General features: G+C 39.0%; 1 protein-coding gene across 5 annotated transcripts in view; it reads left to right on the top strand.

The window, feature by feature from the left end:
* Window positions 1–12,547, top strand: part of CCDC171 (coiled-coil domain containing 171) — a 361,756-nt gene that overhangs the window by 22,003 nt on the left and 327,206 nt on the right. The gene's annotated exons all lie outside the window — the stretch shown is intronic.

Raw genomic sequence — 12,547 nt, 5'->3', positions numbered from 1 at the left:
CAGAATAACTGAGGCAGAAGAATGGATAAGTGACCTGGAAGATAAAATAGTGGAAATAACTACTGCAGAGCAGAATAAAGAAAAAAGAATGAAAAGAATTGAGGACAGTCTCAGAGACCTCTGGGACAACACTAAATGCACCAACATTTGAATTATAGGGGTCCCAGAAGAAGAAGAGAAAAAGAAAGGGAATGCGAAAATATTTAAAGAGATTATAGTTGAAAACTTCCCTAACATGGGAAAGGAAATAGTCAATCAAGTCCAGGAAGCAGAGAGAGTCCCATACAGGATAAATCCAAGGAGAAACACACCAAGACATATATTAATCAAACTATCAAAAATAAAATACGAAGGAAAAATATTAAAGGCAGCAAGAGAAAAGCAGCAAATAACATACAAGGGAATCCCCATAAGGTTAGCAGTTGATCTTTTAGCAGAAACTCTGCAAGTCAGAAGGAGGTGGCAGCACATATTTAACGTGATGAAAGGGGAAAACCTACAACCAAGATTACTCTTCCCAGCAAGGATCTCATTCAGATTTGACAGAGAAATTAAAACCTTTACTGACAAGCAAAAGCTAAGAGAGTTCAGCACCACCAAACCAGCTGTACAACAAATGCTAAACGAACTTCTCTAGGCAGGAAACACAAGAGAAGGAAAAGAACTACAAAAACAAACCCAAAACAATTAAGAAAATGGTAATAGGAACATACATATTGACAATTACCTTAAATGTAAAAGGATTAAATGCACCAACCAAAAGATATAGACTGGCTGAATGGGTACATAAACAAGACCCATATACATGCTGTCTACAAGAGACCCACTTCAGACCTAGGGACACATACAGACTGAAAGTGAGGGGATGGAAAAAGATATTCCATGCAAATGGAAATCAAAAGAAAGCTGGAGTAGCAGTTCTCATATCAGACAAAATAGAATTTAAAATAAAGACTATTACAAGGGACAAAGAAGGACACTACATAATGATCAAGGGAGCAATCCAAGAAGAAGATATAACAATTGTAAATATTTATGCACCCAACATAGGAGCGCCTCAATACATAAGGCAAATGCTAACAGCCATAAAATGGGAAATCGAGAGTAACACAGTCATAGTAGGGGACTTTAACACCCCACTTTCACCAATGGACAGATCATCCAAAATGAAAATAAATAAGGAAACACAAGCTTTAAATGACACATTACACAAGATGGACTTAGTTGATATTTATAGGACATTCCATCCAAAAACAACAGAATACACTTTCTTCTCAAGTGCTCATGGAACATTCTCCAGGATAGATCATATCTTGGGTCACAAATCAAGCCTTGGTAAATTTAAGAAAATTGAAATCATATCAAGTATCTTTTCTGACCACAATGCTATGAGACTACATATCAATTACAGGAAAAAAACTGTAAAACATACAAACACATGGAGGCTAAACAATACACTACTAAATAACCAAGAGATCACTGCAGAAATCAAAGAGGAAATCAAAAAATACCTAGAAACAAATGACAATGAAAACACCATGACCCAAAACCTGTGGGATGCAGCAAAAGCAGTTCTAAGAGGGAAGTTTATAGCAATACAGTCCTATCTCAAGAAACAAGAAAAACCTCAAATAAACAACCTAACCTTACACCTAAAGCAATTAGAGAAAGAAGAACAAAAAAACCCCCAAAGTTAGTAGAAGGAAAGAAATCATAAAGATCAGGTCTGAAATAAATGAAGAAGAAATGAAGGAAACGATAGCAAAGATCAATAAAACTAAAACCTGGTTCTTTGAGAAGATAAGAATAATTGATTAAACCATTGGCCAGACTCCTAAAGAAAAAAAGGGAGAAGGCTCAAATCAATAGAATTAGAAATGGAAAAGGAGAAATAACAACTGACACTGTAGAATTACAAAGGATCATGAGAGATTACTATAAGTAACTATATGCCAATAAAATGGACAACCTGGAAGAAATGGACAAATTCTTGGAAAAGCACAACATTCCAAGACTGAACCAGGAAGAAATAGAGAATATAAACAGACCAGTCACAAGCACTGAAATTGAAGCTGTGATTAAAAATCATCCAACAGGGCTTCCCTGGTGGTGCAGTGGTTGAGAGTCCGCCTGCAGATGCAGGGGACACGGGTTCGTGCCCCGGTCCGGGAGGATCCCACATGCCGTGGCGCGGCTGGGCCCGTGAGCCCTGGCCGCTGGGCCTGTGCGTCTGGAGCCTGTGCTCCGCAAAGGGAGAGTCCACAACAGTGAGAGGCCCACGTACTGCAAAAAAAAAAAAAAAAAAAAAAATTATCCAACAAACAAGAGTCCAGTACCAGATGGCTTCACAGGTGAATTCTATCAAACATTGAGAGAAGAGCTAACACATATCCTTCTCAAACTCTTCCAAAATATAGCAGAGGGAGGAACACTCCCAAGCTCATTCTGCGAACCCACCATCACCCTGATACCAAAACCAGACAAAGATGTCACAGAAAAAGAAAACTACAGGCCAGTATCCCTGATGAACATAGATGCAAAAATCCTCAACAAACAGAATTCGGCAGCACATTAAAGGGATCATACACCACGATCAAGTGGGGTTTATCCTAGGAATGTAAGGATTCTTCAATATACGCAAAGCAATCAGTGTGATGCACCATATTAACAAACTGAAGGATAAAATCCATATGATCATTTCAATAGACACAAAAAAAGCTTTTGACAAAATTCAACACCCATTTATGATAAAAACCCTCCAGAAAGTAAGCATAGAGGGAACTTACCTCAACGTAATACAGGCCATTTATGACAAGCCCATAGCTACCATCGTTCTCAGTAGTGAAAAACTGAAACCATTGCCACTGAGATCAGGAACAAGTCAAGGTTGCCCACTCTCACCACTCTTACTCAACATAGTTTTGGAAGTTTAGCCACAGGAGTCAGAGAAGAAAAAGAAATGAATCCAAATCAGAAAAGAAGAAGTAAAGCTGTCACTGTTTGCAGATGACGTGATACTATACATATAGAATCCTAAAGATGCTACCAGAAAACTACTAGAGCTAATCAATAAATTTAGTAATGTAGCAGGATACAAAATTAATGCACACAAATCTCTTTCATTCTTATGCACTAATGATGACAAATCTGAAAGAGAAATTAAGGAAACACTCCCATTTACCACTGCAACAAAAAGAATAAATTACCTAGGAATAAACCTACCTAAGGAGACAAAAGACCTGTCTGCAGAAAACTGTAAGACACTGATGAAAGAAATTAAAGATGATATAAACAAATGGAGAGATAAACCATGTTCTTGGATTGGAAGAATCAACATTGTGAAAATGACTATACTACCCAAAGCAATCTATAGGTTCAGTGCAATCCCTATCAAACTACCAATGGCATTTTTCACAGAACTAGAACAAAAGATTTCACAATTTGTATGGAAACACAAAAGACCCCGAATAGCCAAAGCAATCTTGAGAAAGAAAAATAGAGCTGGAGGAATCAGAATCCCAGACTTCAGACTATATTACAAAGCTGCAGTAATGAAGACAGTATATGGTACCGGTACAAAAACAGAAATATAGATCAATGAAACAGGATATAATGCCCAGAGATAAACCCATGCACATATGGTTACCTTATCTTTGATAAATGAGAGAAGAATATACAATGGAGAAAAGACAGCCTCTTCAATAAGTGGTGCTGGGAACACTGGACAGCTACATGTAAAAGAATGAAATTAGAACACTCCCTAAGACCATACAGAAAAATAAACTCAAAATGGATTAGAGACCTAAATGTAAGGCCAGACACTATAAAACTCTTAGAGGAAAACATAGCTAGAACACTCTGTGACATAAATCACAGGAAGATCCTTTTTGGCCAACCTCCTAGAGAAATGGTAATAAAAACAAAAAGAAACAAATGGGATGTAATGAAACTTAAAAGCTTTTGCACAACAAAGAAAACTAAACAAGACAAAAAGAACAACCCTCAGAATGGGAGAAAATATTTGCAAATGAAGCAACTGACAAAGGATTAATCTCCAAAATATACAAGCAGCTCATGCAGCTCAGTATTAATAAAACAAACAACCGAATCCAAAAATGGGCAGAAATCCCAAATAGATGTTTCTCCAGAGAAGATAAACAGATTGCCAACAAACACATGAAAGTATGATCAACATCACTAATCATTAGAGAAATGCAAATCAAAAGTACAATGAGATATCACCTCACACCGGTCAGAATGGCTATCATCAAAAAATCTACAAACAGTATATGCTGGAGAGGGTGTGGAGAAAGGGGAACCCTCTTGTACTGTTGGGGGGAATGTAGACTGATACAGCCACTATGGAGAACAGTATGGAGGTTCCTTAAAAAACTAAAAACAGGACTACCATATGACCCAGCAATCCCAGTACTGGGCATATACCCTGAGAAAACCAAAATTCAAAAAGAGTCATGTACCACAATGTTCATTGCAGCACTGTTTACAATAGCCAGGATGTGGAAGCAACCTAAGTGTCCATCAACAGATGAATGGATAAAGAAGATATGGTACATATATACAATGGAATATTACTCTGCCATAAAAAGAAACAGCATTGAGTTATTTGCAGTGAGGTGGATGTACCTAGAGACTGTCCTACAGTGAAGTAAGTCAGAAAGAGAAAAACAAATACCGTATGCTGACGCATATATACGGAATCTTAAAAAAATAAAGTGGTTCTGAAGAACCTAGGGACAGGACAGGAATAAAGACGCAGATGTAGAGAATGGACTTGAGGACATGGAGAGGGGGAAGGGTAAGCTGGGACGAAGTGAGAGAGTGGCATGGACATATATACAGTACCAAATGTAAAATAGATAGCTAGTTGGAAGCAGCCGCATGGCACAGGGAGATCAGCTCCGTGATTTGTGACCACATAGAGGGGTGGGTTAGGGAGGGTGGGAAGGAGACGCAAGAGGGAGGAGAAATGGGGATAAATTTATATGTGTAGCTGATTTACTTTGTTATACAGCAGAAACTAACACAACATTGTTAAGCAATTATACTCCAATAAAGATGTTAAAAAAAAGACAAATACTGTATGATATCATTTATAGGTGGTATTTAAAAATTAAAGAAAACCCCAAGCTCATAGATACAGAGAATATATTGGTGGTTGTCAGAGGCAGGGGGTGGGTGGAGGTAGATGAAATGGGTGAAGGGGGTCAAAAGGTACACACTTCCAGTTATAAAATAAGTCCTGGGTATGTAATATACAGCGTGGCAACTATAGTTAATAATGTACTGTATTGCATTTTTGAAAGTTGCTAAGAGAGTAGATCTTAAAAGCTCTCATCACAAGAAAAAAATTATAACTATGTATGGTGATGGATGTTAACTAGAATTATGTGGTGATCATTTTGCAATATGTATAAATATTAAATCATTATGTTGTACACCTGAAACTAATATAATATGTCAATTATACCACAATAAAAAATAATAAAAATCTTTAAAATGACTTCTCTAGGAATTTCATTATTGTGGGTTCTTGGGCAACTTATGTCATTTTTCTGAGCCCCCGTTTTCTTTCCTAGGTATGGAAATAATAGGTTACTGTTGAGATTTATTAGTGGGCAGAGGGTATGGGGGAGAGGAGTTTCTTACAGACTCACAGCTTCCGAATGAAACTAAGTTGTACTAATGTGGGTGATTGAGATGGGAAAATGCCACAAGGTTTTCACTTTTGCGGTGGTTATTAAAATTATTTGAGCACAATAATACAGATGTGCAAAGTAGGACAAGAGGTCATGAAGCTATTCAGATATCTCATTGGCCCCGATAGTGACGATAGAGCAAGAAAATCTTTTAGAGCAATGAGGGTGGGAGAGAATAAGGAAAAGCAATGTAACTTTCTCTAGCCAAAAGTTACTGGATACCTAGGACGAAGCAGTAGGCTTTCTAGGGTTCAAGACCTAAAGGTGTTTGACTGATCCTGCCAGATTTCTTAGGAGTAGGGGTCTTAAGCAGGGGTCCTTACAAACTGAGAAATCAAGGAATCCATGTAGTTGGATAGGGAGAAATTATATTTTTATTTTTATTAACCCCTAACTCATGTTAAGCATTTCCTTCAGTTACGAAGGGCTTGGCCCAGCCTGTCGTCCTTTTAAAAGCAAGCTATAGTAGGATTAGCAGTACTTTTGAATTTATCACCAATAGAAATTGCAGACACATACCATACTTCAGTTACTGCAAATATATTGAAATATTGTTTATACTTGTCATTACTTTGAAATGGTTATTAGACTTGTGAGTACAACTTGTTATTTAATGTGTTATTAAAGAAGTAACGTAGATTACAGCATCACAAATTGGTTGTTATATATTTATTTTTATACTTTGATTCTTTTTGTTATCTTGTGTATTTTATTTTATGCATGTAATTACATTATTTTGAAAAGGCTGTGCCAGATTGCCAAAGAGGGTCATGGTGTAAAAATGGTGAAAGACCTTTTAGAGGCTGAGACATGCTGTAGGAGGGCATCAGGGAAGACATGGAGGATGACACAGAGAGGAGGTTCTAAGACAACTGGTTGAGCATAAGACCTAAAAGAATGAAGACTTGTTTTGAAAAGGAGGGAGATACCATTTTGTTGCTGTTGCATGTTGTAGTGCATATGTTGAAGCTTAAATGAGAAAACAACCTCATGGTTGTTTTTCACAGCTAGAGTATATGTTTTTCACAGCTCTGTGGGTAGCTCTGGAAATCAAATAAGGCCCAGTAAGGCTAAAAGAGGGACATTAATAGACGGAATTGGTTGTACAGGTGATGAAAGACCTAGGAATTCAAACAGGGAATGATGAGGCCACCTAGAGATTAGTTACATCAGGAAGCCACCAGCACCTCTAGGCCAGAGGACCAATGGGAGGAGATGATGTTACCAGAGTCCAGAAGTTGGAGCTGTCTGGTGGGAGGGAGAACCATGGTAGGGGCTGTTCAGTCAGGTTGGGATGTTGGAATGAAGGATAGGCAGCTGGAACCTGAAAAGAGATGCAGCTACTGCCAGAGACACTGCTGGAAGTAGAGTCATTTAACAATGGAGCATGGGAATTACAGTTCCTATGATATAATAGAGTAGAGCAAAAGAAGGGGGTTCAGAAATGGATCAAATGGACAAATAATTGACACTCCACACTTTTTGCTCTTCAGCATTCATTATCACTCTTCTGCTCATGTGTAACTCCCATGCAGTAATATCTTGTTCCTGCGTAATCTTGCAAGGCAACTCAAATATCCTCTATACAAAGATGCTCTCACCCACTCCACAATGGGAGACACAAAGCCTTATTAGTCCACCGTTTCTATCTCACAGATGATATGTATCCTCACCATCAGAATCTTACAATTTTGTGTCTCATGAATTAAATTGAGACCAATAGTACCAACATTCTTCATATAACGCCAGAGATGAGGAGCAAAGAAAAAAATCACTAATATATACATATAACAGATATGCAGAGCTACTGCAGTTCTTATTCTTAGAACTGGTCCTAGGGTTATAAGCTGATACTTTTGGGCCTCTCACTGCTGTGGCCTCTCCTGCTGCGGAGCACAGGCTCCGGACGCGCAGGCTCAGCGGCCATGGCTCATGGGCCCAGCCGCTCCACGGCATGTGGGATCTTCCCGGACCGGGGCACGAACCCTTGTCCCCTGTGTCGGCAGGCGGACTCCCAACCACTGCGCCACCAGGGAAGCCCTATAAGCTGATATTTTTCACTTCACTTCTGTCACAACTGATTCCTGTTCCCCTTACCCTCTGCCAGCATTTTCCTTGGTGGAGTGACCGCATTTCATTCTTGAAAAGTTTGATTCCTTAATGGTGCCACCTCTATTGGATCTCTGTAGATATGGATATACTGAGAATCATACCGTTGAATCCCCAGGTTTCCATGGTCTCCTCTGCCTCACTATCCCCTTGGTAATCAGGATCGGTCACCCCAGCCAGTCTTGGTAATCAAGACTCTGGTAACATCATCTTTCTTTGCCTTTTGTTTCACTGGCACAAGGAGCCCAAAACTAGCCTAGAGGTAGTCTCAGCTTCTGATATAATGGATTTAAAAAAATGTTTTTTACTGTGGTAAAAAATATATAACATTTACAATTTTAACCATTTTAAGTGAACAATTCAGTTATATTTATATTCACATGCCAGTATCTATTTTCAAAAATTTTTATCATCCCATACAGAAACTGTACCTGTTAAGCAATAACTCCCCCATCATCCTTCCCCTATCCCCACCCCCCGCTAACCTCTAATCTACTTTATATTTCTATGCATTTGCATATTCTAGATAGATACCTTATATAAGTGGCACCATAGAGTATTTGTCCTTTGTGTTTGTTTTGTTTCATTTGGCATAATGTTTCCAAAGTCAATCCATGTTGCAGTATGTATCAATGTGGGTCATTTTTGTGTCACCTGGTGGAAGTATTCACCCTTTGTAAATTAAGATCTCTTCTAAAATATCAAAGCCCAAAGTTGCATGTTTGGGTGGGTGGGGGGGAACCCGGTGAGTGGATTGGTAGATGGTAAGGTTATTAGAGGCTGTGTTAATAGAGAGAGGCCACTTCCAGTTCCATCCTTTATTTCCTGGATCTGTGTATGCGGGATATAGTAAATGCTAGTCTCCAGTTCAGAGCTTGTACCTTGTGCATTGGGAAAGACTCGGGGAAGTTTACAGTGTGTACTTGTGGTGGTGCCTCAAGGAGTCAGGGAGTCTGGGAACTGATGGGAGGATATAACTTCATGTTTTAGAGACTTAAGTAAGGATTCTGCTCACCAGACTTGGAGTTTTTCTGTTTTTTTGTCAGTTTGGTTTTTTTGGTTTTTTTGTTTTTGTTGCTGTTGTTTAGACCAAATAATGCTTTAGAATCGCTTCTCCAATATGGTGGCCATTAGCCACATGTATCTTTTGAGCACTTGAAATGTGACTAGTCTGAATTAAGATGTGATACGAATACACACTGGATTTCATAAACTTGGTACAAAAAGGTGTAAAATATCTAAAAAAAGTAAAATAGCTCACTAATAATTTTTCATGTTGATTTTATGTTGAAATAAAGAATCTTGGATATATTGGGTTAAATGTTAAAATTAATTTCACATATTTATTTTTACTTTTCAAAATATTGCTACTGGAAAATTTAAAATTACACAAAATTTAAAATTTCTTGCCTTATATATCTACTGCATAGCACTGCTTTAGAAGACTGCCCATCTCTTTAATTCCCAGGTACACAAGGATCAATTAGATATCACCACAAATACCTGGAGGTCAAATGCTATGATTACTGTTGTGCTCCAGCCATCCATTATAGAAACTGTGCTCACCTTGTCTCTGCTGGTTAATTGCTACCACTTGGCCTTTGCTACTCTGGAATTTCACCATTTTGATTGAGGTTGGCGAGTCCATCTCAATTATGACATATCCCACCATTATCTTTACCATCTACTATTATCTCTGGTATATAAAGGTTAGCCGCTAGAGCTTTCTAAGGGTGCTTTTGTTGGCCAGTGTATGTTAGAGCACTTTAATTAGGAAAATAATGTCCTTTGGGCTCTCAAAGAGGATGCAGTAGGCGAAAGGGGAGGTTTTGGTTTGCTCGTAAAAAAAGCACTCCCATCTTCTTTTATTTTATTTTATTTTTTAAATATTTATTTATTTATTTGGCTGCGCCGGGTCTTAATTGCAGCACACAGGATCTTCATTGCCGCATGGGGGATCTTCATTGTGGCATGCGAAATCTTTTTTTAAAATTAATTAATTAATTTTTATTTTTGGCTGTGTTGGGTCTTCATTGCTGTGTGCGGACTTTTGCTAGTTGCGGTGAGCGGGGCCTACTCTTCGTTGCGGTGCGTGGGCTTCTCATTGTCGCGGCTTCTCTTGCTGCGGAGCTGGGCTCTAGGCACGCAGGCTTCAGTAGTTGTGGCACGTGGGCTCAGTAGTTGTGGCTCGTGGGCTCTAGAGCGCAGGCTCAGTAGTTGTGGCTCACGGGCTTAGTTGCTCTGCGGCATATGGGATCTTCCCGGGCCAGGGCTCAAACCCGTGTCCCCTGCATTGGCAGGCGGATTCTTAACCACTGCGCCACCAGGGAAACCCCCATGCCCGATCTTTAGTTGCGGCATGTGAGCTCTTTTAGTTGCAGCATGTGGGATCTAGTTCCCTGACCAGGGATTGAACCCAGGCCCCTTGCATTGGGAGCGTAGAGTCTTAGCCACCGGACCACAAGGGAAGCCACCACTCCCATCTTCTTAAGTCTGCATATTATATCAGGAAAGTACTGGCATTTTGACTTTATTAAGTGATGCAGGCTGATGTTGAATTCAATTTACAGTCACCCATTCCAAGCAAACTGTTACAGCTAGCTTATTAAATCCAAATCAAGCCTATATATGTTCTGCGGGTTCCTTCTATTACAAGATTAGCAAGATTTTGCAGTCCTTTTGCTATAGATGCTATCTTCTCCCAGAGAAGACTGCATTTCTCCACCTGTGGCTTACTGAGGTCTGGGTCTATCGATGGCAACAAAGAGGTGAAAGTGGGTCTTGCACATCTTGTTGCAAGACAGCTATTTCAGTTGTGGTCCTCACTAAGTCTTTAAGCAAGGGAAGGTCAAGTAGCTCAGACAGGGAGAAGAGGCTGCTGTTGTTGGGAGAAAGGGTGTTCAGAGGAGATTGGAAGTTTACAGTTTTCAGGATTGTCTAATTCCAAAAGTCCTCATCCATCTCCTTCCTTTCTACCTAATGCCCAGCTGATATATACCATCTTCACATTAGAAACTTGTTGAGGCTCTTTATTCAACTTGTATTTTAATTCTGCATTCCCCATAATTAGATTTCCCATCTGGTCTTTAGCCTTGTCTGCCATGGGGCTATGAGAAATAAGAGATTCTTTAAAGTCAACGTAGAAACTCTCTGGCTTTCTGACTGTCTTGAGCTGAGATTCTAGAACCCTGGGATTACCTTTTCTTTTTTGTAAATTCTCTAGCATAGTTAGATTTAGCCTTCCCATGCCATGGGTCTTGTAGTAAACAAAACTGCCATGTTGGTCAAGTGCAGTTGCTACTTCATTTCCCAAAGGCTTGAACTCAACTGGCACTTTATTTTAAACAATTGCACATGATAATGTAAATAATTGTGATCCCACTGGAGGCCATGGATCACTGCAAAAGTATCTCATTTCTACCTGCAAAAAGGTCTTCATTGTATTTAGGCTCATATAGGTTTACCACAAAATATCAGAAACCCATCTTGAGGCTATTTCTGATACCAAGAGTAATATCATTTGGTGTCCAAGTGGAATTGATTACACAAGTACCAGAAGAGGTAAAAAGACAAATAGGGGATGTTAAGGTAACCCAGAGGGTAGCAACATTAGGAAGTTGCTTTCATTCCTAAGGTTGAAAAAAGCTAGCTATCCAGAAGGATTTGCCGCCACAGGGAAGACAGATGCTGCTCAGGGTAGATCTAGAGAGGGACAAATACCCTGGCTTCTCCTTTCCTGTCCTCACATATACCACAAGTGCCTCTCATTGATCCAAACTCCCAAGAAGCCAGTGGGCAGGGAAGTCTGGCACATGTAGTTCCTAGAATATGGAGTAGAGCTGGAGAAGGATGGGGGAGGGGGTGTCTGAAGGCAAACAGGTAAATGACTGGCACAACTGGGGATGCCCAAATGTTACCAACTTTATTCCTGGGCAGGGAGGGATGGCGTGATTCTGAAATAAACGGAGTTATCTTGAAGATGTAATAAAGGTTTTATGTTTTTTTCCATTAACTTATTAAAAGATATTTGTAAATTCTTATTTTGTGAGTATAAGTGTGCTGAAGACATTTACTTTTCTAACATTTATAAAAATGGAAATTATTTTTTTTATATATGTTAAAAAGAGTGTAACTCCTGCTGCACTCTACATATTAACTGCTACTTACGGTAATTTCTGATGTTGCCCTTTAGAAATCCTTTTTGTCTTTTCTTATATGGTAATTGGACCATCTATTTCTAGCCTGATATAGTAGCTTGATGCTTTCCCGTATGATACCTTCCTAGCATTCTCTCTCATCCATCATTTCTTTCTCTCCCTCCAGCCAGAAGTAATTTTGCTTTTCTTTGAACTATCATAACTTTTTTACCTCTTTCGTAAAACTAATCCCTTATGACTTTCTATAGCATTTCATTACTTGAGATCAGGGGCTCTATAATGTTTGTTTTTATATCTTTCACTGTACTTGACATGTAGCAAGTATTTAATATCATTTAATGAATCATTGATTAGATCATAGAATTTCAGAGTGGGAAGGGACTTTATAAATCATCTGGTTCTAACTCTCTGACCTGTCTCCTGTCACACTACTTCATGGAAGGATATTAGATAAATTAAATCTAGTTATTAACTATCTGGTTATCTAAATAGTAGATAAATTAGATATTCGTTCATTAAAATCCCTGTAAAACAGGCACTTTTATTACTTTATGCTCTATGAGT

The sequence above is a fragment of the Tursiops truncatus genome, chromosome 6, assembly GCF_011762595.2.
Source record: "Tursiops truncatus isolate mTurTru1 chromosome 6, mTurTru1.mat.Y, whole genome shotgun sequence".
Lineage (NCBI taxonomy): Eukaryota > Metazoa > Chordata > Mammalia > Artiodactyla > Delphinidae > Tursiops > Tursiops truncatus.
The sequence above is the reverse complement of the archived record's forward strand: the minus strand, read 5'-3'. Positions and strand labels throughout refer to the sequence as shown.